Raw genomic sequence first — 26,090 nt, forward strand, 5'->3', positions numbered from 1 at the left:
GATTAAATTCTAATGAAGAAGAAGAAGAGGAGGAGGAGGAGGAGGAAGGAAGGAAGGAAGGAAGGAAGGAAGGAAGGAAGGAAGGAAGGAAGGAAGGAAGGAAGGAAGGAAGGAAGGAAGGAGAAGGGGAAGGGGAAGAAGAAGGAGGAGGAGGAGGAAAAGAAGAAGGAGGAGGAGGAGAAGGAGAAGAAGAAGGACGAGGAGGAGGAGGAGGAGAAAAGAGAAGTTTGTATACATTTTGCTCTTTCATGTCGGTTCACCCTTCTCCTCACCCACCCACCCTTCTCTGCCTCAGCATCATATACTCATATTTTTTAAACCCTACCTGATCACCCCTTGCTATGAGATTCTACAAATTCCATTTATTGAAGTCTTATTTCTTTCTGACATTCATTTGACCTTGATCCTGTAACCGTCTCACTGGAAGACAAAACATGATCATGATTCAGGCTCTGAATGGGGAAGGAGAGGAAAATTCTACCGAAAATACAATAAACTAATTTAAAGGAAGTAAAGTAAAGACCACTTTTAAAGTGGTCTCAAGGCCGGGTGTGGTGGCTCATGCCTGTAATCCCCACACTTTGGGAGGCTGAGGTAGGCAGATCACGAGGTCAGGAAATCGAAATAATCCTGGCCAACATAGTGAAACCCCATATTAAAAAAAAAATACAAAAAAATAGCCAGGCGTGATGGCACGCACCTGTAGTGCCAGCTACTCCAGAGGCTGAGGCAGGAGAATCGCTTGATTCTCAGGAGGTGGAGGCTGCACTGAGCCGAGATTGTGCCACTGTACTCCAGCCTGGACAACAGAGCAAGACTCTGTCTCCAAAAAAAATAATAAAATAAAATAAAATTATTAAGTGGTCCCAAAATACCACTTTAAAAGAAAAAAATGACAATTCGATTCTTGGCTAGCTAAAAATCACATTCTGATAACTATAAAAAATGTACATATTTCACTTGCTTTATATGTTATATTACATATTGTACTTTACTCTCTCAAAATAGTATCCTTTCTCTTGTCTCTTTTATTCATCAGCACAGTTACTCAGTAACCTCTCTAAGGAACCATATTAGAACAGGAAAACTGTATCGAACAGTACAGTGGCCTTGCCTGACCAGCTTGACTCACCCAACAACGAGGGCTCTGCCACCTAACAGATGCTCACCATTTGGCAAATTTCATTAAAAGTTCAATAACCCAACAAGATCCAGACTGATTCTCTATAAGATTATAGGATTTTTCTATACTATTGGATATTATACTATTAATACCACAAATACCAAAATATATCTCAATTTTCATCATCAATTCTGGAAGATAATATTTTGATATTTTATTATAAAAACATAATACACTGTAAATAGCTAGCACAGCAAGAGTATACTCTAGAAACTACTGACTACAATAGACTATCAATACATTAGTAAATCATACCTATAAATTTTACAAACAGTATTGATATTAGTTTGATTTTTTACAATGTACCTGCTAATACATTAGCAAATAATTCATTGCAGGAGATTAGAGTGCATAACATCCTCATTAAAAATATATTGATATAAACTTTTAAAAAACTATTATATCTATAACTTAAGCCATGGTTTCTTTTTTCACCAAAATTATATCAGAGTATTTAGAGTAACTATAACTTAAATAAGTGTATTCGCACTTTTTTATTCAACAAATATTTCTTGAAGCCTAGTTGGTACCTGGAGAAAAAAATAATACACAAAAGAGAAATGGAGTCTAGCCCTGGGAATTTATAGTCCAGTAAGGGAAAGAGACAAGTAAGCAGACAGTTAGAATACAATGCAGAGCAGTGAGTGTCATGATGGGGAAGTCTGAGCTGTTCTGGTAGTGCTTAAGGAAGCCCTTAACCCATTCTTGAGAGGTCATGGAAGCTTCTAGAAGGAAGGGACAATTAATCTTGTAAAATTAACAATCTTGTAAAATTGAAGGGGCAATTACCTGTAAAATGAGGAGCAAGGGTTGACACAATAGAAGGAGAATGGCAGAGATGGTGAAGATTTATGGCAGGGAAACTGTACGTTCCAAAGCCTAGAAGTAAGAAACAAGGTACGTTCTTTGAAGTCCTGAAATAGGTTTCCTATGGCCGTATTATCCAAAGATAAAATGCTTTGTAGACTTCTATGTGAATAAAATTTACTTTACATAAATTAACTTAAAACTTCCTCTCATGCTGTGGCTGTTTTACTGATGGGATGGCTGCACCTTTGATGCATGGATGCACTGATGCCACTACTGCACTGATGCATTGACGCCATTGGTGCATGGATACTATTAATGCCTTGAGGCACTGATGCATAGATACCATTTGTGCATTGATGCATTGCTGCCATTGATGCAGTCCCTCAGGGATCTTCAGCCATTTGTCAATAAGAGCAACTCTTTCCTTCCCTCTCTGACAACATAATCATAATTGGTTAACTAATGTTATTTAGATAAGTTCTGTGCTTTTGCCTATATAGACTATTTTGTTGTTGATGTTTTGAGCCAGAGTCTCGCACTGTGGCCAGGCTGGAGTGCAGTGGCATGATCTCGGCTCACTGCAGCCTCTGCCTCCTGGGTTCAAGTGATTCTCCTGCCTCAGCCTCCTGAGTAGCTGGGATTACAGGTGCGCGCCTCCACACTCAGCTAATGTTTGTATTTTTAGTAGAGACAGGGTTTCACCCTGTTGGCCAGGATTGTCTCGATCTCCTGATCTCATAATCTGCCCACCTTGGCCTCCCAAAGTGCTGGGATTACAGGCGTGAGCCACCACGCCTGGTCTCCTATACAGTATTAACTATAGTTAATATGCCCTATTAACTAGAGCCAGATATACTACTTCAGGAACATAAGTCATCAAATTTTAGAATTAGTCCATCCTGGGAAACATGGCAAAACCCAGTCTCTACAAAAAGTACAAAATTACCCAGGCATGGTGGCATGTGCCTATGGTCCCAGCTACTCAAGAGGCTGAGGTGGGAGGACTGGTTGAGGCTAGGAGGTCGAGGTTGCAGGGAGCCATGACTGTGCCACTGCACTCCAGCCTGGATGACAGAGCAAGACCTGTCTTTAAAAAATGTAAATAAATAAATAAAGTTTTTGAGTTATTTATTCAGTGCCAAATTTATTTACTCCTGGGCATTTTCCCCTTCTTCTTCACTCATATGCTGTGGTATTTGTAGATAATAGTTTGAAAAATTTTTTTATCAATACCTCTTGGACAATAATGAAAACTGATCTTTTGTCTCAATGTTGTATATTACAGATAACACTGTAATACCAAATTTAATTTCTTCCTCGTATATGCTTTTATTATTTTCCGTTTCTGTGGTCTCATCAGAAACTCTTCCTGCTGCTCTCATTCTGTCAGTTTACTGTGGAAATCCATGACCACAGAGGACTTGAAGAGGTAAACAGCTAACATTAGGACTCTCTAGATTATTTTCAAATAAGGAAGTATTTTTGCAAAACCTAAACCACTCAGATCTATACACTACAAAAGGATGCCTTTTCAATTTTTATTTTATTTAACTTCTTTAAGCCTAGTCCCGTGGGGAGAGGAATGCCTACCTCACATGCCTAACAAATGAAGACTGCCTAGTGCTAATAACCGGAAGGTCCCTCTTTGAGTTAGATGGTAAGGATATAACACAGAACAAAGCCAACACCAAATATGCTCACTTTTACTGAAACAATATAAATTCCCAAAACTAAATGCAAATGTGGGTATTTAAGAAACTAGCAGTTTCCAGGGGGAAAGGAGTCTATTTTTCCAGGTTGCTGCAGATTTCTTAGCCCTTCTGGGTTTCCATTTATTAAAACACAACTGAAGGCTTCTCCTGACATGGATCCACAGTGGCTTGGATCAGAAACGCATCTTACTGTAGTGTGTTGTTAGAAAGACTTCCTTCTGATGATTCCACAACTCCTCAGATGTAGTCAATGAAGCTTCTTCACCTGAACATATATAAATATTCAAAACTCAGTTGCTACAATCACTCGCAATAGTGAGCAGCATGTCCTAGCCCAGTGCCGAGCACTTAGTGGGAGTAGCTGGAAAAAAAAAAAATTTTAAGTTCCTTCATGAAGAATTTCCCAAACACTGATAAAGAAAAGACCAATAAACTAGTAGAAAAATGGCCAAACATACTGACATACAGTTCACAGAAAAGGAAAGACAAAATGGCTCTGGAGCATGTGAAATGTTCAAAATTACTCAACATAAGAGAAGTGCAATTTAAGGCCAGGCGTGATGGCTCACACCTGTAATCCCAGCACTTTGGGAGGCCAAGGCAAGTGGATCACCTGAGATCAGGAGTTCAAGACCAGCCTGGCCAACATAGTGAAACCCCATCTCTACTAAAAATACAAAATTAGCCAGGCGTGGTGGCGGGGCCTATAGTCCCAGCTACTTGGGAGGCTGAGGCAGGAGAATTGCTTGAACCCAGGAGGCAAAATTTGCAGTGAGCTGATACTGTGACACTGCACTCCAGCCTGGGCAACAAGAGCAAAACTCAGTCTCAAAAAAAAAGTGCAACTTAAAACAACACTCAGTCATCATTTTTCAGTTTCTGAAAAATGTTGATAGGTAACATTTAATAACACTCTGTTGGTAAGAATATGGGAAAATAAGCAGTATAATTGCTTATGGCAAGAACGTAAGTTGATTCAACCTTTCTGAAGTACAGTTTTGCAATATATATTGATAATCTACTCATAAACACAGAAAATTCCTTTTCTAGGAATTACATAGATATATTCAAACAAGTACAAAACAACACATGTACAAGATATGCACTGCAGCGTTACTTATTATAGCAAAAGACTAGAAACAACCTATAAGCCTATCAATAGGTGACTGGCTAAATAAATTATGATATAACCACTCAATGAAATATCCTATGCCGGCAGGGTGCTGGAGCTCATGCCTGTAGTCCCAGCACTTTGGGAGGCCAAGCCGGGCAGGAGTTCGAGGCCAGCTTGGCCAACATGGTAAAACCCCGTCTCTACTAAAAAAATACAAAGAATTAGCTGGGCATGGTGGCAGATACCTATAATCCCAGCTACTCGGGAAGCTGAGGCAGGAGAATCACTTGAACCCAGGAGGTGGAGGCTGCAGTGAGCCGACATCGTGCCATTGCACTCCAGCCTAGGCACCAAAAGTCAAAAAGAAAGAAAGAAAAGAAAAGAAAAAAGAAAAGAAAGAGGAAGGAAAGAAGGAAGGAAGGGAGGGAGGGAGGGAGGGAGGAAGGAAGGAAGGGAGGGAGGGAGGGAGGGAGGGAGGGAGGGAGGGGAAAGAAAGATCCTACAGCCATTAAAATTAATGAGGATGCTTTTTTTGTAACAATATAAAATAATTTCAAATGTTAAGATAAAAAACACAAAGTACAAAACCATGTGAAGAGTATGCTACCATTTGTATGAAAAGAGAGGGGGGACTGTCTGCTTACGTGTTTGTTGGCATATACATAAAGTAGTTCTGGAAGCATGTTTACAAAACTCATAGCATTGTTTCCTTACAAAGAGAGAAGACTGCTTGGCTGATGAATGGGATGGAAGGGAAATTTATAAGCCTTATTGTAATTTTGAATTATGACTATATTTCATATGCAAAAAATAAATTTAAAAATTGAAAATAAAAGGACACTTGAACTCTGATCACTGATTCTATCTCAGTCTCTGTGATCTTGAATCACTGCATTTCTCTGTAGCTCATTTTTTCCCTTCAAAAAATAAGAAAGTTAGACTGGCAAATCTGTCCGTTTCCCTCTAATTTTAGAGTTTTAGTTAGGCATACGTAAGAAATCATGGCTTCAGGGAAAAAAATAGAATAATACTTTTACACATTGTATATATAAAGTTTAACGGTGGCTCTGGCCCATGCAATTGTGATTCTATTTCTTCATAGTCGTGTAGCAAAAGCCTGGATTCAATGCAAGCAGGCCTACCCCTCCTTCTTACAAACACATGACATCAACATGGTCTTTATGAAAACTGGAGGTGTCTACGTAGAGCCTCTGTAACCACATGCCAAGCAAGCAGGTACTTGTAATTCTCCAACTCAGGACTCCTGAAGACAAGTAGTTCTCACTTTTTAACACAATCCACTTAAGGAAAGTCAAAGACCCCAAGACCTTCTCATCCCACCCATTCTCGCTGTGGTAAGAATCTGCTTCACTCAATACACAAACATTCCGGTTTATACCTGTGCATACACACAACTTAGTGGTTTAGAAGTTGCCACACACAGCTAAAAATCTACTTTCGATGAAAAGTAGGGCCAAGAATACAGTTGTTGCAAATATGCAATGCTCTACACTATAACCAAACAACTCCCAACACTAACTTAAAACTACAAGGCAAAAGAGCAGCAACTAAAAATAATACCATACTCAAAAAACCAGGAATGATTTAAGGATAAGAATTTCTCTTTGATATTGTAGGAATTGCATTTGTCTAAATGTGAACAAGGGCAATAAGAGTTTTGCAAACTTGCCAACAACTACATGATAGCCAGATGCTTTAGCCAAAAGATACTGAATTAGAATCCCTAGTTACCTGCTAATTTTCTTTTTTTTTTTTTTTTTTTTTTTTTTTTGAGATGGAGTCTCGCTCTGTCACCCGGGCTGGAGTGCAGTGGCCAGATCTCAGCTCACTGCAAGCTCCGCCTCCCGGGTTCACGCCATTCTCCTGCCTCAGCCTCCCGAGTAGCTGGGACTACAGGCGCCCACCACCTCGCCCGGCTAGTTTTTGTATTTTTTAGTAGAGACGGGGTTTCACCGTGTTAGCCAGGATGGTCTCGATCTCCTGACCTCATGATCCGCCCATCTCAGCCTCCCAAAGTGCTGGGATTACAGGCTTGAGCCACCGTGCCCGGCCGTTACCTGCTAATTTTCATTTATGAAACCAAATTTTAGTCAACTCTAATAACTCATTCAAAAGATTATTGGAACTAGTTCTTACTTATAATCTAAAAAAGAGAGTCTATGGAACATGCAGTTTGCCTCCATATCCCTCATTTGTAAGAGAATATTTATTCCTACATTTTAAAGATCAAATGATCAAACAAGTTGTAACAATATTTTAAAAACTGCAAAGGGATTGATATATTTCACAAATGTAAATCATTATTAGCATTTGTTATCATTACTAAATCCTGAGGTGGCTCAGGCTATAATAGTCATGCAGCACTGAGCTGCTACGGATAATAACCACTGAGTTATTAAAGATTTCGAAGGATTCTGGTAAGATTGAGCGATTTTGACAAATGTTAATTTCTTATTTTTTTTTTTCACACAATAGAGACCAGGTTTCACCATGTTGGCCAGGCTGGTCTCAAACTCCTGACCTCAGGTGATCCGCCAGCCCCCACCTCCCAAAGTGCTGGGATTACAGGCATGAGCCACCACACCTGGCTGACAAATGCTAATATTTAATTGAGTTATTGAAATTAAAGTTATTCTAAAACATTGTTTAGAAAGTTATATATTGGGAATGAACCAATAGCTGATTATATAATATGCATATACTTGATTCATATAGACAAATTTCCTAACAACTATGTTTTGCCAGTGCACCCAATCTTTAGTTTCTAATAAGCAACTGTTGAGGAAGTGAAATGCACCAAATTTTCACATTCTGCATTTGGGAAATATGCCCTGGAGATATTTAATAACACACTCTGCTTTTTTGCAATGATTATGTTAGTATATACAAACTTACCTTCAGGATCTGTTTTAATTACAAATGTGTCATGCATAAAACATGTGGAATCATTTCAATATGTTCATTATCCTTTGCTTCATTCTTCAATTCACAAGGCAACTTTAATTGTAGTATATTCATCAACTCTTCTTTAGTCTTAAGATTTCCACAGATATTAGTTCAGCTTAAATTTATAGAAAATAGTCCTCTGGCAGGTTGCCCCTGATTGGGTTCCACATGAGAGGACAGTATTAATCAATGTACTGGAAAACACGTAAGCGCCAAAGCCATATTAAATCTAGGCTCCATCCCACAGGACCCTGATTATGGAAATAGATTCACATATTTTAGTGTTAATGTTTGCAACCACAATTCTTTCCCAAATGAAACCCGAAGCACTCATGCAGATTAGCACTGGTCTAACATTTTAAAACTTGGCTTTTAATCGAACTTCGGAGGAAATGATTGCAGCCTCACTGCGTACTTATTCTCCCTACTTCGCCAGGGTAACATGAAGCTTAATTAGTCCTCTGTTGAGGCTATTTGCTCCTCTGAAGTTTAAGTTTCTATGAAGGTTGAATCATTAAATAATTGCAGTGGAAACATTTTTTACAATTCTTTCCCCAAATCAAAAGTAATTTGAAAAAGGCCAAGGTACCTAACATTGTAGGGATTGAAACGTAATTAGTTGGTAGATTTGATACAGTGGACCAGAAGTGGACGCTCAGAGGAGGAATCAAAATAAAAAGCCACTGTGAATGAAAGCAAAGAGGCAAATATGTAAAGAAAGTCAGAGAATTTCAGGAGCAAAAAAAAAAAAAAACAGCAAGAAGTCATTAAAAGTGGATGGCATCGTTAAACATCAAGGGCAACTTAGGTGATTTTTTACAAGAGTTAGGTGCCCTGAGGAGAAAGGGCCTAATTGAACCAGCATTCAAGTGGCTGAAAGGAAAGCAATTTTGACCAGCCACCAAAAAGTAGATTTAAACCCAGACAAAAAAAAATGGAGGGGAACTTTCTTTCCCAGTAAGTATACGGAGAGAGAAATACCTCCATCCTTACGCTAGAGCAATTGTTTTGTACCTTTTGGCCACCAAGACACATGTGGCAAATAATGTTTCCATTTAGACACACCCTTACAAGCACAAAAAACCTAGCATATTAGATAGGTGCAACTGTTCACCACATTTCATTTCTTTCTCTTCCACTCTAGAATTGTCACATGTGACTGTCATCTGTGTGGGATAGGCACTGTAATGGGTGGGAAAAGTCAATCATTAATTATTCAGAATGATTGAGACACCTCTAGTTGCTACCACTCCCGAGCAGAGGTAAGATAAACTAGAAAGGGCAACTGGAAATGCCTAGGGAAGGCCAGAGTGTCTGACTACTTGTCAATAAGCTCATGAGAGCCCCCGGGTTAAAATAATTAGCCATTCCCCAAAGGCTCTGTGGCTCTCAGCCCTGTCACTCACTAACAACCTTCTAGACCAACAGCCAAGATTTCTCTATGAGCTCGCACAACCTTCTACTATAACAGAAGAAATAGGGATAAACAAAATTCAACCCAAATTTTTAAAACTATAACCTACATATTTTAAAATTTGGACATCTAGTGAAATAATGTCAGCTCACCCCTCAATATATAACTTTCTAAGCAATGTTCTAAAAAAGGTAGATTGTGAAAACAAAAAGTTGACTACCAAGGGAACTTGCTTCTGATTTGGATCTTGTCAAAAATATGAAACTAAAAACCCACCACAGGGAATTGAAGCCTACAGAGAAAATCCAAAAAGTCTTTCTCATTTCACATCTTTTAGGAAGCTTATTTTGTACACATCTCTTACCTGAGATACAGTACTTATTGTCATTACCATTCAGACTGACATTCAATCACCTACTTCCTGTAAGTTTATTTAATTTTTCTGTCTTCTCATTCCAATTAGATTATAAATTCCAGATGATCAGCATTGTATTCCTCTCAGCCTGAAGGCCATGTGGGGCACAAAGAAGGCGTGCTGGATGTTTGTTTGTGACCAAGTCCCACGCTGTTGCCCAGGCTGGAGTGCAGTGGCGTGATCACAGCTCACTGCAGCCTCAAGCTCCTAGGCTTGAGTGATCCTCCTGCCCAACCTCCTGAGTTGCTGGGACTATAGGCACACACCACAACACCTGGCTAATTTTTAAACTTTTTTGTAGAGAGGGGGGTCTTCCTATGTTGCCCAGGCTAATTTTGACCTTCTGGCCTCAAGCAATCTTCCCACGTGGGCCTCCCAAAGTGCTGGGATTACGGGCATGAGCCATTGCACCCTGCCAGCATGCTGTTAAATGCTTGTATGATTAATTAAGTAAATTTAATTAATTTCTACATTTCTCTATTGTTTTCTTTCTAGCCATCATTTTCTGTGGATTTATTTAAACACTATTGCAATTAGAGTAAACAAATATATGTATGTGTATGTGTCTGTGTATATATAATACCTAAAGGCAACTGGTAGCTGTCATAAACTGGGAATTAAGAAAAATGTATCTGCCTTTGGCAGGGTGCAGTGGCTCACGTCTGTAATCCCAGCCCTTTAGGGGGCCAAGGCAGTATATCACTTGAGGCAAGAGTTCAAGACCATGGCCAACATGGTGAAACCCCATCTCTACTAAAAATAAAAAAATTAGCTGGGTGTGGTGCTGGGTGCCTGTAATCCCAGCCACTAGGGAGGCTGAGGCACGAGAATCACTTGAGCCTTGGTGGCAGAATGTTGCAGTGAGCCTAGACAGTGCTACTGGACTAGAGCCTGGGTGACAGTGAGACTCCGTTTCAAAAGAAAAAAAAAAAAAAATATATATATATATATATATATATAGACACACACACACACACAGAGACATATACATATCTGTCTTTAATCAGATACATCATCAAAAACTGAAATGAATACACTTTTAACCTTGGACAGAAACTGCTTTTAATATGGAAATGTTGGTGAACTCTTAGGGAAAATAGACTAAAATGTACATCTGAATCTAAGGAACATTTTTGTCCACAGATTAAACACATAATTACATAAGTTGAGTTTATTTTAGTATCATTCTAATGGTTTTCTTTTGCATCAGTTTTATTCCTGAAAGTTATCTTCTCCTTACTTCTAGTGTCACTTTTTTAAAGAAAGCTCTTACCAAGATAAATCTCAGAAAATACAAATCTAAGCAAGACAATTTAGGGTAACTTAGTTTATAGAGATTTGCATTTATAGCCACATTATTACGTTAAGAAATAAAGGTTGGCGTGCCCCATCATATGTTCCTGGCCAGTTTTGCAGAAAGTAACATCAACCTAGAAAACAACATGAAAGCCAGCAACTGAGTTTCTAATGTTATGCTCACTATGGGGAACATTACATTGAGCAAAAGAGGCCAACAAATGCCATGTGTGAGTAACCTGAACTCCTCAAAGGAAAGAGGAAAAATGTTATGTTAGATCAGTGGTTCTCAACCTTTGTTGAAAGTAGAAACCTGAGAAGCTTCAAAAAACAAACAAAAAAAAAAACAAAAAACCATTGCTTGTTTCTCATCCCCAGACATTCTATTTACTTTGTCTGGGAGAGTCACAGGCATTGCCGGGACAGTAGTGCACACTTAAAATACCAGCTACTCAGGAGGCTGAAACAGGAGGATCCCTTGAGCCCAAGAGTTGATAGATCAGCCTGGGCAACATATTGGGACATCCCTCTCAAAAAAAAAAAAAAAAAAAAAATTATTAGATGCATGTAATGTACAGCCAGAGTTGAGAACCATTAGGCTAAATGATATAAAATTACAAATAAGCTTTCTAAAAAGACACATTTTCCCTCTTTATACTTCCAGTGCTAATTCAGGCAAAGTCTGAGCTACTCTTTAGTACAGCCCTCTTTATGTAGACTTAAAAGTTAACACATACATATACACAAGCCTCTAGGTTTCCCATGAAAACCATCTGTCAAAATTATACTAGCTAGAACCAACATGTTAAAAACCACAATTATAAAGAATGTTAATTCTTTGATTCTATTGAATTTCCACGGACTTTTTTGATCTCAAGTGGTAAAAGCTAAATCATTCTAGCTGGAGTGAAAAGTGGAGGAATGGATTTAATCAGCGAATAGCTACAAAGGACCAGAATAGATCTCACATTAAGCACAACAGATCCAGGATCCAAATAATGTTACCAAGACTTGGTTTCTTACTCTTATACTCCCTTGCACTAGTCCTTCTCTCTGTTTCCCTCTAGACATGGATGTCATTCTTTCTGTCATGAGTACCCTACTCTGTGAGTTCCTACTCCAAGTGGTAGGAATCTCAGGTTCACATCTTTACAGCACCCTATCCTGAAAGGCAAAATATGGTTTTTCCTGCTCCTTCAGGAGAAAAGTCCCAGATAATGCCTCTGCTGGCTCCAAGTTGGATCACAAGCCCATACTAAAAATCTCAAAAATATCACCTGTCTATAATATATCACTCAAAAATTAATTGAGTTTTAAAACATTAATAGGAGGACTAGGTGCGGTGGTTCACTCCTGTAATTCCAACACTTTGGGAGGCCAAGGTGGGTGGATCACTTGAGGTCAGGAGTTCAGGACCAGCCTAGCCAATATGGCAAAACTCCATCTCTACCAAAAATACAAAAATTAGCCGGGTGTGGTGGCACATGCCTGTAATCCCAGCAACTCTGGAGGCTGAGGCATGAGAATTGCTTGAACCCGGGAGGCAGAGGTTGCAGTGAGCCGAGATCACACCACTGCACTCCAGACTGGGCAACAGGGTGCGAGACTCAAAAAAATAAAAATAAAAACAAAATAAACTATTAATAGAAATAAACATAGAAAAGAAGCAAAGAGAGTAAAACACCACTTTGGAGAATCCTATATTTGTGTGGAACAAAATTCACCTAACAGGAAATACAGTAGTTGAATCATAAAAATAGTCAAAGGTCATATCAAGGTCAGACTTTTATTTAAAGGGATGAATTTTATTTTTATTCTGAGACCAAAGGGGGCCACAAAAGGATTTCAGGAAAAGAATGAGATGATCAGATTTGTTTTAGGAAGATTACTTTGGCATATGGGAATAGATTAAAGAGAATGCATTTTAAAAATAGACACAAGTTAGAAGGATATTACAGTTATCCACATGAAAAGAAATCTAAACTTGTACTAAGGCAATGGTTAAGACAAATAGAGACAAGAAATGGATTCGAGATTTTTAAGGATGTGGTATCTACAGTAACTAGATTGGGTATTAGATGCCCAGAAAGGAAGAGGATTCAGAATGACTCACTGTTTCCTGGCTTGGGAAACTTGGAGGATAGTCATGCTGTTAACTAAGAATTCAGGAATAGAGGCAGGTTTGGAATGGATAGATGATAAATTCAGTTTAGTGTTAAAGTTGTCTATAGGATTGAAATGGAGGCCAACTTATACTATAAAGCCAACTATAAGATCAACTTTAATTATAAAGTCAAATGTTAGATGATTAAGGCATAAATATATTAAAGTCACACTCAGGACAAAGATAGAACCAGAAAGGGGAGCTAGATGACATTTCTAATGAACGTGGAAGAGACAAATTAGTAAATAACCCCAACTACAATGTATAAAGGACATTCTAGCCAGATGGCATGAGCCTCCAGAAAGATCTAACATGAGGAGAAAATAAAGGTTTTGAAATAGAAGTAAGGACAAAATGAACGCTGACCTGACCCCCGTCCAGATCTGGTCATGGAGATTGGAGAGCAGCAACAGTCACTTGGCCAGGATGTGAAGCAGGTGGGAGAACACTGGGTATCAGCAAGGGCAAACAAGCGCACTATGAAGTCTTCTGTTTTGACTCTCCAGCATCCAAACCCCCTTTCTACTGTGGGGGAAATCCCAGAGGAGGTGGGAGCAGGGCACACTTTTGGGAAGCCTTACAAAGAAGGCACTAGCACATGACTTAGGTTCTGCCATCTCCATGTCCCGCCCTGGACCTTGAGACAGTTGTGTAAGGGCACGGTGAACTTGAGAAATTTTTCACAGCACAAGCAGCAGTTCAACTGACGGTCCCATGACTCATTAGGACATGAGGCATATTGTAACATTAATCATGCCATACCCAATATTGTTCGGGCTTCATTAGGGCAGGAAAGGACTTCCAATACTCACTTCCGCCCTAAAAGCACCACTTCCTGTCATGTGATATAGTCTCTTGTCTGTTCTCATGTGACAATTTGGGGGAAGTGGGGAGAAGACAATTTGAAAACAGAGGTTAGTAGAATTTTTAATAATATAGTGTCATGGTAATTTTTAACTCTAAAATATTAATTTTTACATACACTTTATTATTAAACTACAGAACACAGATAGCCAAGGCCTCAGTGATGGCAGTGACAGAGGTGGTGACCCAGCAGCAGGCCCCACAACAAACTGACCCTGTGCCAGGCCCGGGCCGTGATTCCAGCTGCAGCTGCACAGCCTCACTTGTCTCCTGCCCATCTTCCAACCCTGATTCTCAAGCCTTCTCATTATTGGGTTTCTTGGCAATCAATTCCTTTTATGTTTAAGTTAACCAAAGTTGGTTTCTGTCATTTTCAACTGAGAACTCTAATAGCTACAGATGAAAAGCACTTCCAGAGGAGGAATGGAGGGTGCTGTATGCTGGAGTCCCTGGCTGTTTTAAGAAATCCAACATTGTAGTATTTGGAGTTTCACAGAGTTTCCGTGGAAGAGAAAAATGATGTGATAAAATGAAAATGTAAGTACGTGTATGTCAGAATATACCATAACTACCACCCAGGCTGGAGTGCAGTGGCACGATCTCGGCTCACGGCAGCCTCTACCTCCCGGGTTCAAGCAATTCTCCTGCCTCAGCCTCCCCAGTAGCTGGGACTACAGGCAGGCTACCACACCCTGTTATCTTTTGTATTTTAGTAGAGGCGGGGTTTCACCATGTTGGCAGGCTGGTCTCCAACTCCTGACCTCAGGTGATCCACCCACCTTGGCCTCCCAAAGTGCTGGTATTACAGGTGTGAGCCATCGTGCCAGGTCCAGGAATACCTTCTTTCTCTGGCCACGATTTTGTTTGGTTGTTTTGCTCCCAATGAAACAGAAATTATATAAGTGATCAAATTTGTCCAAAGACTTTAGTCTTTATTTCCTACCAAATGCAGGGCCTAGTAGTTTCGCCTGCGCATTTCCTACACTTCCGCCTGAAAGGTGAGATTCTACAACCACCTACACGTCCCGGATTTGAGAGGCAGCGACACTCCCTCAGCAATGAGTTTCTTGGGTGAGTGATAGAGGGACGGTGCTTGACCTTGACAATTAAGCATCTGTATGTGTGACCAGACGGTCTTATGGAGGTAGGGCAGAGGTGGAAGTAGGGGTAGGAAGAGGAGAGTGTCTCCATCCCTTTAGCTGTTCCACTCAGCCAAGAAGTTATGATTCCAACTGTAAGTCTACTTGTAATTTTTTCTTACCTTCCATGGGCTACTGAAGGAAACATATATAAAGCAAATAATCACGATTATGAAATGTAAGAGCTTTTAGCAGGAGATGAGTAGACCTTCCACATTTTCTCATATTCCCACCTCTGGGAAGGGGCACAAAGGAGCATGTTTATATCACGTAAGCACTGCAGGTCACAATCATCTCTAGGCATCCCATCTGCTTTCCATGAGAAGGAAACATTGTTTCCTGAGTGTCCAGTCCCACGCAGGAGATTTTCTCAAGGTCTATCTCCCTCATCTATATATAATCATTTTGCTGCTGCATCTGGCACTTCACATCTTGGTCTCAGCTTCACTTCCAGCAGCAGTAAACTTACATATGACTAATTATGAGAATACATACATCGAACTCCAATGAGCTTGGTTTTGAACCTGTGGAATCCTTAGCCAGGATGAGCATCCCTGTTAATCTATAGAATGCATGCCTGTAGGAAGTCCAAAGCACACAGCAGAAGGCCCGGCAAAAATGTTGGACAATGAAGGGGATGGCTTGAGAGGGGGTTGCAGGCCTGAAGCCTTGCTGGAATAGCCTCGCCGGAAAGAACAGAGGCCTACAGAGACGGACACTTCAGGGGTGTGGAAGATGACAGGGCTAAGAGACAAAGGGAGATTATCTAGTCATAGCTGTGGCTGGAACACATTCCAGGTGACTGTGCTGACACAGAGGAAAGTGTCGAGAGTTGCCCGAAACAGATTAGCCTTTGTTAGTGCAATCCAGGAAGAGCTCTCCAACCCGCAGAGGGCTGTCTGGGCTCTGACGGGAACATTGGCTTAAAGATTTTATGCTTCAGCAAAATACAGGTGTTAGTGGACTGGGTTGCCAGGGGAGGGTGGGGCCTATATCAGAATGGAAGTAACCAACTTCCGGTGACCTTTTAAGGAGGCAGAGCAAAATGCCAGCATGGCCATGCTATCTGTCCTCACACTCAAACTCACACGACTCCTGTTGCACTTTTACCTTTTACACTTAAGTTTTCTATCATTTTGTTACTATTCTATACTCTGTAATCCAGCAATTATAAATTGTAAACCCAGGAGGCCAAGGACCATGTCTGTCTTGTTCCACACTACATCCCCTTGGACTACGTGCTAAGTAGATATATTTAAAATATTTGCTCAGCGACTGAAGAAACTAGATTGTTGACCCGAGTGCCAAATACTTTATCATCATATCTTCCACTCTATCAAGATGCACTAAAAAGCTACAAACTTCTAAAATATTCCCATGTCATATTTTGGTCCTTTTTCTTGGGTATGTACAAAACAATTATGTCATAGATTAAAAATTTAAAGTGGGCTCAGGCGCGGTGGCTCACAGCTGTAATCCCAGCACTTTGGGAGGACGAGGTAGGTGGATCACGAGGTCAGGAGTTCAAGACCTGCCTGACCAATATGGTGAAACCTCATCTCTATTAAAAATACAAAAATTAGCCAGGCGTGGTGGCATGCACCTGTAGTCCCAGCTACTCAGGAGGCTGAGGCAGGAGAATCGCTTGAACCCAGGAGGTGGAGATTGCAGTGAGTCGAGATTGTGCCACTGCACTCCAGCCTGAGTGACAGAGCAAGACCCCAGCTCAAAAAAAAAAAAAAAAAAAAAAAAATTAAGTGAACTCCAACATTTGAAATTACAAGTAGAATACTGAGAATATTGTAAAAATAAAGTCTATCAATACGCAAAATCCCCTGGGTCTCAGTAAGGTGGAGACAAGCTTCAGATATGCATCCCTGTGGGCACTACATTTCTATCATGTGAATGCACTCTTCACTATATTTGTGCAGACATGGGATGGTATATGACTATCAGAACAATAGCAGTTGTATAATTTTTAACAAAATTGTCTTGGTACAGTTCGAGATCAGCCTGGGTAACATGGTGAGACTGATTCTCTACAAAAATACAAAAATTAGCCATGTGTGGTGTGTGGTGCCCTGCACCTGTAGCCCAGCTACTTGGCAGACTGAGAAGTGGGAGGGTTCCTTAAGCCTGGGAGGTTGAGGCTGCAGTGAGCCATATCGCCCCCAATGCACTCCCACTTGGGCAACAGAGCAAGACCCTGTCTCAAAAAAAAAAAAAATCGTCTTGATATTTATAGGAGTAAGTTTTCTAAAACATTTATTTCCACAGGTATTCCATCATTAAACTATGGAACACTGAAAAAAAAATGACATGAAAAGCCTGAATGATATAAGAAATTCAGTAAAATCCTAATTAAAATAAATGTTGCATAAGAGCAATTCTTACCAATATATGTCTTTTATAAAATGCTTATGAATACTTTAGAGAATCAGGGCACAGATTTGTAGTCTTTAAACACTCCAGAAAATAATTATTTCTATGTGCAAAAGAATTGACAATGTTCTCTTAGTATTATAAGCAACTCTAAATTATTTGAAAACCATACATTTACAACTGAACTAATATTATAGAATAGCTTGTGGGGTTATTAAAATAATTCACTTTCTCTAGTTAATAAATATGGATGAAAATCATTCTACTTAAGAAAAGATTTCCCCCTATGAAGAAAGCATGAGTGTCTACTCTTTTAGGAACCAGCCTATCTTTAACTGTCTTCCAATCTTCCTTTTTTGTATTTTTTTAATTTTTTGAGATGGAGTCTCACTCTGTCGCCAGGCTGGAGTGCAGTGGCATGATCTCGGCTCACTGCAACCTCTGCCTCCCAAGTTCAAGTGACTCTCCTGCCTCAGCCTCCCGAGTAGCTGGGACTACAGGCACACACCACCACATCTGGCTAATTTTTGTATTTTTAGTAGAGACAGGGTTTCAGCATGTTGGCCAAGATGGTCTCGATCTCCTGATCTCATGATCCGCCTGCCTTGGCCTCTAAAAGTGCTGGGATTACAGGCGTGAGCCACCGTGCCTGGCCAACTGTCTTCCAATCTTTCTATTCCACTGATATGCCCGTTTCTTAGGAAAGTTATGAACATTATTGCAATATTACATCTTCTTAAATATTTCTACAGGTCTGAATCCTCTATTAATCCCCACCTTCTGGAAAACTCTTACTTCCATTTGGGAGAAAGGAGAAGAGGGTTTGAGACCTGTCACTGTGGGTAAAACGGTAGACAAGTCACTTAACCTCTCCGGGCCTCATTTGTAAAAGAGGGATGTATAATAATGTAAATAATGTCTGCCCCACAGAGTTGTGAGGACAAATAAGATACTGCATGTAGCAGTCCTTTGTAAACTGCACAACTTTACAAACACACTAATGCATTATGTCTGGCAATGAAAATTTCCACTCACTCCATCAAAAACCTCCCTTCCCTACATTAACCTTCAACTTTAATACAAACATTTCCAATCCAGCATTAAACACATCTTTCTCAAGTTCCTACCATGCATAAAGCAAGGTGCTAGGAGCTAAAGATCCAAAAGGGAAGAGTCAGGGAGGAGGCTGAAAACTGCATGTGCTCAGCTATCCCATTGTGTGTAACAGAATAGAACAACCTTGAGACATGTTGTGTACAAGCATAATCAAAATGCTCGACTTTGAGAGTTTTTTCTCTCTTTATGTTCTTTTACTTAATAACTTTCAGAAATTTCAAGAGAGCAAACATATATTTTCTGAAATTAAAAGCTTTTAGAGTACCAAGCTTACAATAGAACATGTGTCCTCAGAGACAATAAACCATCTGTCCTATCAATATGTTTAAAATCCTAGTGTGATATAATGCCAAATATAGTATATTTCTCAGTCTTAACATATGGAAAGGTTGACAGAGTCTCAAGGCCCTGATTCCTCCATGGACTGCCCACCTCCATCATAGGTCCAAGAGTGAGTTTTAGAACCTTGTCTGTTGTAAGCTTGGATGGATCAAGCGTAATGCAAAAATCACTTTGTCTAGAGTTAGGCTTGGGCTGGACTGTCCATGTGTCCTTTGCCATATTGCCTGCTGGGCTTTCCAAGGCACCCTCCCAAGTGAAAGAGGTACTCCTGGGCCCTTCTTTCCAGCCACTAGAGAGAAGAGACAAGAAGGAAACAGAAAGAAAGAGAAGGATAAGAAAGGAGAAAGGAAGAGATCCAAAAGTAAATGGCCACCCCCAAAAAGTAACATGTGAAGAAAAGCACTTTTAGCTTCTTCATACTTCCCTCTGAAACTTTCCCCTTTATGCCAGGCTCCACTCCATGGTGTGGATATATGGACCTGAGGACTTCATTCTAGATCAAGTTTCTTTTCTCTAGGAGGGAGGAAGGGGCAAGTATGAATTCAGCTGGGCTCTTACTCCCGTGCCTTCTGCCATGAGAAAGTCATGTCCTATTCAAGGCTGTTTCTCTGGCCTGAGACACTGAATGAGAAGATGTACATAGTGTCTGAATCTGACCTGTGATCTGAAGCAGAACCATGACAGCCAACCCGCAACTACAAACATATAGAGAAATAAATCATGTTAATGTAAACCACTGAGATTTTGAAGTGGTTTACTGTTACACAGTATAACGCAGCAAACACTACCGAATTAATCTCCCAAAATAAGGCATGCAACAACTGTGTTTGCCTTATTACTCCTCAGCTGACACAATCGAGTCAATAACTTAATTGTAGCCTCTTCTGGCTTTCCATCTCCCAAAATCTTTTTAATGTCCCATAAAGCCGATTTGGACACCATTACTCATAGGTAAAAACCAATTTTACCTATTAGACTTTTACAGAACATTCCAACTAACAACAGCAGAATACTATTTTTCTAAATACATATGAAATATTCACCAAAATAAACCATGTGCTGGGTGATAAAATAAGTCTCAATGAATTTTAAAAGAGATTTAAATTTATGCTTGAAATTTAACCAAAATCTCAACTGTGGCCTTGGGCAAGTCATTTAATTTCTTGTTACCTCTGTAAAGCAGGCTAACAACATTGCTTCGCAAATGTTACAAAGATTAAATTATTTCCTGAATAAAAGTTCTTAATCAGTGTGTGTGACACATGACAGCTGATAGTGCTGATTTTGTCATTGTCGTTATCCTTAACTTGCGTTAAAGGCCTCCCAAACTCAGTCAAGAACTGCTTACCAGTTAATTCCAAAGAAAAGCCCTCACTGGAAGCCATTATCTTCAGCAAACCAGTGCAGGAACAGAAAAACAAACACCACATGTTCTCACTTATAAGTGGGAGCTGAACAATGAGAACACATGGACACAGGGAGAGGAACAACACACACTGGGACCTGCTGTGGGAGGGAATGCAGGGGGAGAGAATTAGGGAAAAGAGCTAATGCATGCTGGGCTTCATACCTAGGTGATGGGTTGATAGGTACAGCAAACCACCATGGCACATGTTTACCTATGTGACAAACCTGGACGTCCTGCACATGTACCCCAGAACTTAAAAAACTAAAATAAATATAAAAAACTAAAAAAAAAAAAAAAAAAAAAAAGAAAGAATAGCCTTCAAATATATATGCGTATATCAATAATCCTGGTGATCTTAATCAAGTTGAAGCCTGAAACACAGTAATTTTTTTTTTTATCTATCATCAATATTTTGGCCTCAAGACAATCAATTTCAATTCTCATATCAATGTAAAATTATTAATTTACATGCCATTGCAGATAATGCAAAAGCAAAGCTAATCCACTCAGGTGAATCAGAATCTCATTTTCAGCACTGAAGTTCCCTATGCTCATACATCTGCTCCAATTTTTCAATTAAAAAGGTTTTCTTCAATTTAGAATATACTGTCTTTAAAGTTTCCATCAATCTAAGGCACTCAAAAAAGGAAAAGGTCATTGAGATGGTATGGCAAATGAGAAAGAACGAAGTGACAACAAAATGCAAGAGATAAAGGACTCATAGAAAATAAGAAAATGAGGCCGGGCACGGTGGCTCACACCTGTAATCCCAGCACTTTGGGTGGCCAAGGCAGGCGGATCACCTGAGGTCGGGAGTTCGAGACCAGCCTTACCAACATGGAGAAACCTCATCTCTACTAAAAACACAAAATTAGCCAGGCATGGTGGTGCATGCCTGTAATCCCAGCTACTCGGGAAGTTGAGGCAGGAGAATCGCTTGAACCTGGGAGGTGGAGGTTGTGGTGAGCTGAGATTGTGCCATTGCACTCCAGCCTGGGCTACAAGAGCGAAACTCCATCTCAAAACAAACAAACAAAAACAAGAAAACCTAGACTTAAACCTCACACCTCATAGAAAAAAAATCAAAATTATTATGGACTTAAATAAAAAACATGAAATGTTTTTATAAAATAGGAGAAAATATTCATGACCTAGGGATGGGCAAAGAGTTCTTAGACTTAACACCAAAAATATAATCAATAAAAGGAAAAATTTATGAATTGGACTTCAATGAAATTAAAATATTTATTCTGTGAATGGGTCGGGCATGGTGGTTCACGCCTGTGATCCCAGCACTGTGGGAGGCCGAGGCGGGTGGGTCACGACATCAGGAGATGGAGACCATGCTGGCTAACACGGTGAAATCCCGTCTCTACTAAAAATAATAATACAAAAAATTAGCTGGGCGCGGTGGCGGGCGCCTGTAGTCCCAGCTACTCAGGAGTCTGAGGCAGGAGAATGGCCTGAACCCGGGAGGCAGAGCTTGCAGTGAGCCGAGATCGCGCCCCTGCACTCCAGCCTGGGCGACAGAGCCAGCCTCCGTCCCCCATGTGACTGTACAACCCTTCGCTGACACCTTGGAAAACCAAAGGGTCAGAGTGTTCAGCCACACAGAATATCCTTCCAAGAGATTAAAAGTGTTCCTAATAAATCTGCTCAATCAATACAGAGCAGCTATAGGAAATTTAAGAGCACTGGCCCTCAGCCATCTCAGCAGAAGCCCAAAGAACAGAGGGATTATCTTGAAAAGATCTGTGGATTCGGCTCTAGTCTGATTGTGTGAATCCCAATGAATTCCAAGCAAGATCCACAAGGTCCTTGAGAATTGCAGAACAGCAGAAAACTTGGCCTAAAAGGGAGAGAAAGTATGAGATGAAAAGAAGGCTGTCAGATCCCCAAAACTCTACATACAGGAAGCAGGTTGAAAAAAGAACTCAGATGCAAGCACGTGCTGTCTTTCATAGAAAAGGAAGGATATCTCAGAGGATGGAACCAAACATCCAGAGGGTTGAACCAAGAGTTCAAAAGATGAAGTCAAGAGACCAAAGGGCAGAACTAAGAGTCATGGATTATTGCCAGGCCTTGAAATCTAATCAAGGAATTCTGCCTGGAGTTACCTGGCTGGATTTAAAAATTGCTTCAAACCAGTGAGGCTTTTTTCATCCATTTTCTCTTTTTTAATTGGTATGGCTGTAATTTTTATCCTATGCCTATCCTACTATTGTTATTTTAGGAATGTTGGGGGCAGGTACCACTTGCAAATGGAAAGGAATTTTTCCCAGGAGCTATACTTAATGGATTACACCAGAACCCTCTGTTCTCACCTAACTTAGGTGATTTAGATGATGAGATTTGGGACTTTTGAGCTGATGAGATTCTGAATTTTGAACTGATGCTGTAATGGCAGGAATGATACCCTTGAGAACCTTGGGAAAACTGAATGTATTGCATGTGTGAGATGAACATGGATTACTGGCAGCCAAACTTGAGGCAGTGGTAGGTAAAATTCTAAGAATGGCTCCCAGTGTCCTTCATGTTTGTATAATCCTCTCCCTGATAAATGTGTTTGGAACCTGTAAATATGATTAAATATCACTCCTGTGATTATGTTACATTATATTAGAAAAGAGCGATTATTCAGGTGGGCCCAATCTAATCACAAAACTCTAAAAGTAGAGAGTTTTCTCTAGATTGTTACATAAGGGGAAGTCAGAGAAATTCAAAGGATAAGGACTCGAGTAGTGCTATTGAGGCTGTGATGATGGAGAGCACCACAGGCAAGGACTGGAGAGCAGCCTTTAGGAGCTGAGAGTGACTCCCAGTCAACAGCCAGAAGGAACTGGGCACTTCAGTCCTGCGACCACACAGAACTGAATTCTGCTATCAATGTGAATGAGCATGAAAACAGATTCTTCCCCAGAGCCTCCACTTAAGAGCCCAGCCCACCCAATGCCTTACCTTTGGCCTTGTGAGATCCTAAGAAGTAAAACTCAGCCCAGACTGCCCAGGACTTCTGACCTAAAAACTGTGAGCTACTAATGGGTGCTGTTTTAAGCCATTATGATGTGGTAACTTGTTATATCAGCAGTAGAAGAGTACTACATTAATAGATTAAATGTGGTGCATCCATACAATTCAATAGTACTCAGCAATAAAGAGGGATGAATTATTGATACATGAAACAGAAGATCTCAAAATAATTATGCTAATTGTAAGTTAGGCCCCAAAAAACAGTGCATGCCATATAATTTCATCTATGTAAAATCCTAGAATATGCACAAAACAGAAAGCAGATCAGTAATTTCCTAGAGATGGGATGGGGAAGGGCAATTAGAGAGAGATGGATTATAAAAGATCATCAGAAAACTTTGAGTGGTGATGTTTATTTTGTTTGTGATGGTGGTTTCACAAGGTATACACATAAGTAAAAACTCATTGAACTGTACATTTTAAATATGTGCAACTTATTATATATCAATTATACCTCTGTAAAAATAATAAAAAATAAGCCTCCTAGATGACTGTAGAAAAGAAACCCAAATACCAGTTTCATTCAAAAAGTGGAGAATGCAGACAAGCAGGTTAAAAAAAAAATCCTCACTTAATTTCATCCCCAGTTCTGTTATACTGACAAAATAAACTGTATGCATTAATACCTTCTAAATTTCCAGCAAACAATTTTTTTTTTTTTTGAGTTGGAGTCTCGCTCTGTTACCCAGACTGGAGTGCAGTAGCACAGTCTCTGCTCACTGCAACCTCCGCCTCCCAGATTCAAGCAATCCTCCTGCCTCAGTCCCCCTAGTAGCTGGGATTACAGGCACGCACCACCATGCTCAGCTAATTTTTGTATTTTTTTTAGTAGAGACAGGGTTTCGCCATGTTGGCCAGGCTGGTCTCAAACTCCTGACCTCAGGTGATCCACCCACCTTGGCCTCCCAAAGTGCTGGGATTACAGGCGTGAGCCACCATGCCCAGCCAGGAAACAAATTTTTTAGAGAACAAAATTCTTCCTTTGTAACTTTTCTGAACCAGCATATTTTAGCTGCCTACTGTCTAGTAACAACAATATGGCTACTACCTACAGTTAGGAAATAAACGAAAATTTAATCAGGACACAGTTCCCACTCTCCTTTTCTCATACTGCTTAACAATCTCTAAGTGATCTGCTTCTCTAAACTTCTGCATCGCTTTCCATCTGTTTCACAACTCTTAGTGTTTGACTGTATTCCATGGCTTGTTACTTGTTTCTTACAGGAACCTTGTATATTCAATTAAATTCTAAGATACTTGAAGGCCAAGAATCAGTTCAATCATTGATTAAATATTGGCAGTCCCAGGTATGTTGGTGTAGAGCAGGAAAATGTAATTTTCCCTCAAACCTTCTAAGTTCTTGGCTGGGACCCCGTAACGAAAGACAGATTAACACAAGAAAAACAAACAGAAGCTTATTAACATGTAATATCATATACACGGGAGACACCCAGGGAATTAGTAATCCTCAAAGAGGTGGCTTAGAACCCTGGCTTATACAGCATCTGTATTAGCCCATTCTCACACTGCTAGGAAGAAATACCTGAGACTGGGAAATTTATAAAGAAAAGAGGTTTAATTGACTCATAGTTCCACATGGCTGGGGAGGCCTCAGTACAATCATGGTGGACAGCACCTCTTCACAGGGCAGCAGGAGAGAGAATGAGTACAAGCAGGGGAAATGCCAGGCTTATAAAACCATCAGATCGCATGAGACTCGCTCATTATCATGAGAACAGCACGGGAGATACCACCCTCATGATTCAATTACCTCCACCTGGTCCCACCCTTGACCTATGGGGATTATGGGGTTTACAATTCAAGGTGAGATTTGGATGAGGACACAGAGCCAAACCACATCAGCATCTTCAACAAAGAATAATACATTTTTAGACAAGTGAAAAGACAAAGGAAAAGGACCTTGAGACTCACAAGGCAGGAAACTTGAAAAGCAAATAAATGGGAAACTACTGGTAAAGGCAGAATGGTTAAATCTAGCTAATTTTTTTAAATGCAGTACCTCATATAGTTATCATTTTTATGGCAAAAGGATAAAAATGTACAATGTTATTTGTCAATTTAAAAAAAGAAAATTGCAAAAATAACCAGCTAGTTAGTAAAGTTTATCACATAGATTCCTCTGTGCTGTCTCTGGGCTAAGGGTCTACAGTCCAGTGATTAACATTTGTCCTTCCTTGTAGAGAGGGAAGGGACACCTTTGTCAATTTTTGTCTTGCTTTTAGGCAAATGAGGGGTGGGGGGACAGAGAGATTTTCTTGTATCTACTTCTTCTCAATTGCCTTTAGTTCCAAATAATCCTCACACCAAAGTGGCACATTTTGGGGTGCATAGTCTGCTACTCTTTGTTGGAATAAAGAAAAAATAATAATTAGTCCTACCTCCAATAATTTATTAAGGGAGGAAAAAGGGAAGAAAGAAAGAAGGGAGGAATGGAGCGAGGGAGGGAGGGAGGGAAGAAGCGGGGAGAGGAGGGAGGAGAGGGAAATGAAGAGAGAGGTATAGATACAGATATTGATGATATAGATACAAATTTGTTCTACGTGTTCTAAAAGCAGCATGCAAAATGCTCACTTCGATACTAATTACCTCTGACTATAAAATAGGAGGTTTCACAGAGGTTACAGAGGTGAAAAATAATTTAGAAACTCTTGGGTACTTTTGCATATTTTCCATAAGCCTAAAACTAGTCCAAAATAAGGGTTTTTTTTTTTAA

At 40.0% G+C, this 26,090-nt stretch overlaps 1 long non-coding RNA gene across 2 annotated transcripts; it reads right to left on the reverse strand.

Moving 5' to 3' along the window:
• Positions 1-321: 321 nt before the first annotated feature.
• LOC119618515 (uncharacterized) lies at positions 322-16,743 on the reverse strand. Of its 2 annotated transcripts, XR_012089328.1 has the most exons (3): positions 7,736-16,743; positions 1,973-4,066; positions 322-420 (listed from the first exon to the last, which is right to left on the reverse strand). It is a non-coding gene; the product is annotated as an uncharacterized lncRNA (long non-coding RNA). The 2 variants fall into 2 exon arrangements; XR_012089327.1 differs by lacking the exon at positions 322-420 and having other exon boundaries at positions 1,663-4,066.
• Between the last annotated feature and the right edge of the window lie 9,347 nt (positions 16,744-26,090).

The sequence above is a fragment of the Chlorocebus sabaeus genome, chromosome 18 (assembly GCF_047675955.1).
Source record: "Chlorocebus sabaeus isolate Y175 chromosome 18, mChlSab1.0.hap1, whole genome shotgun sequence".
Taxonomy (NCBI): Eukaryota; Metazoa; Chordata; class Mammalia; order Primates; family Cercopithecidae; genus Chlorocebus; species Chlorocebus sabaeus.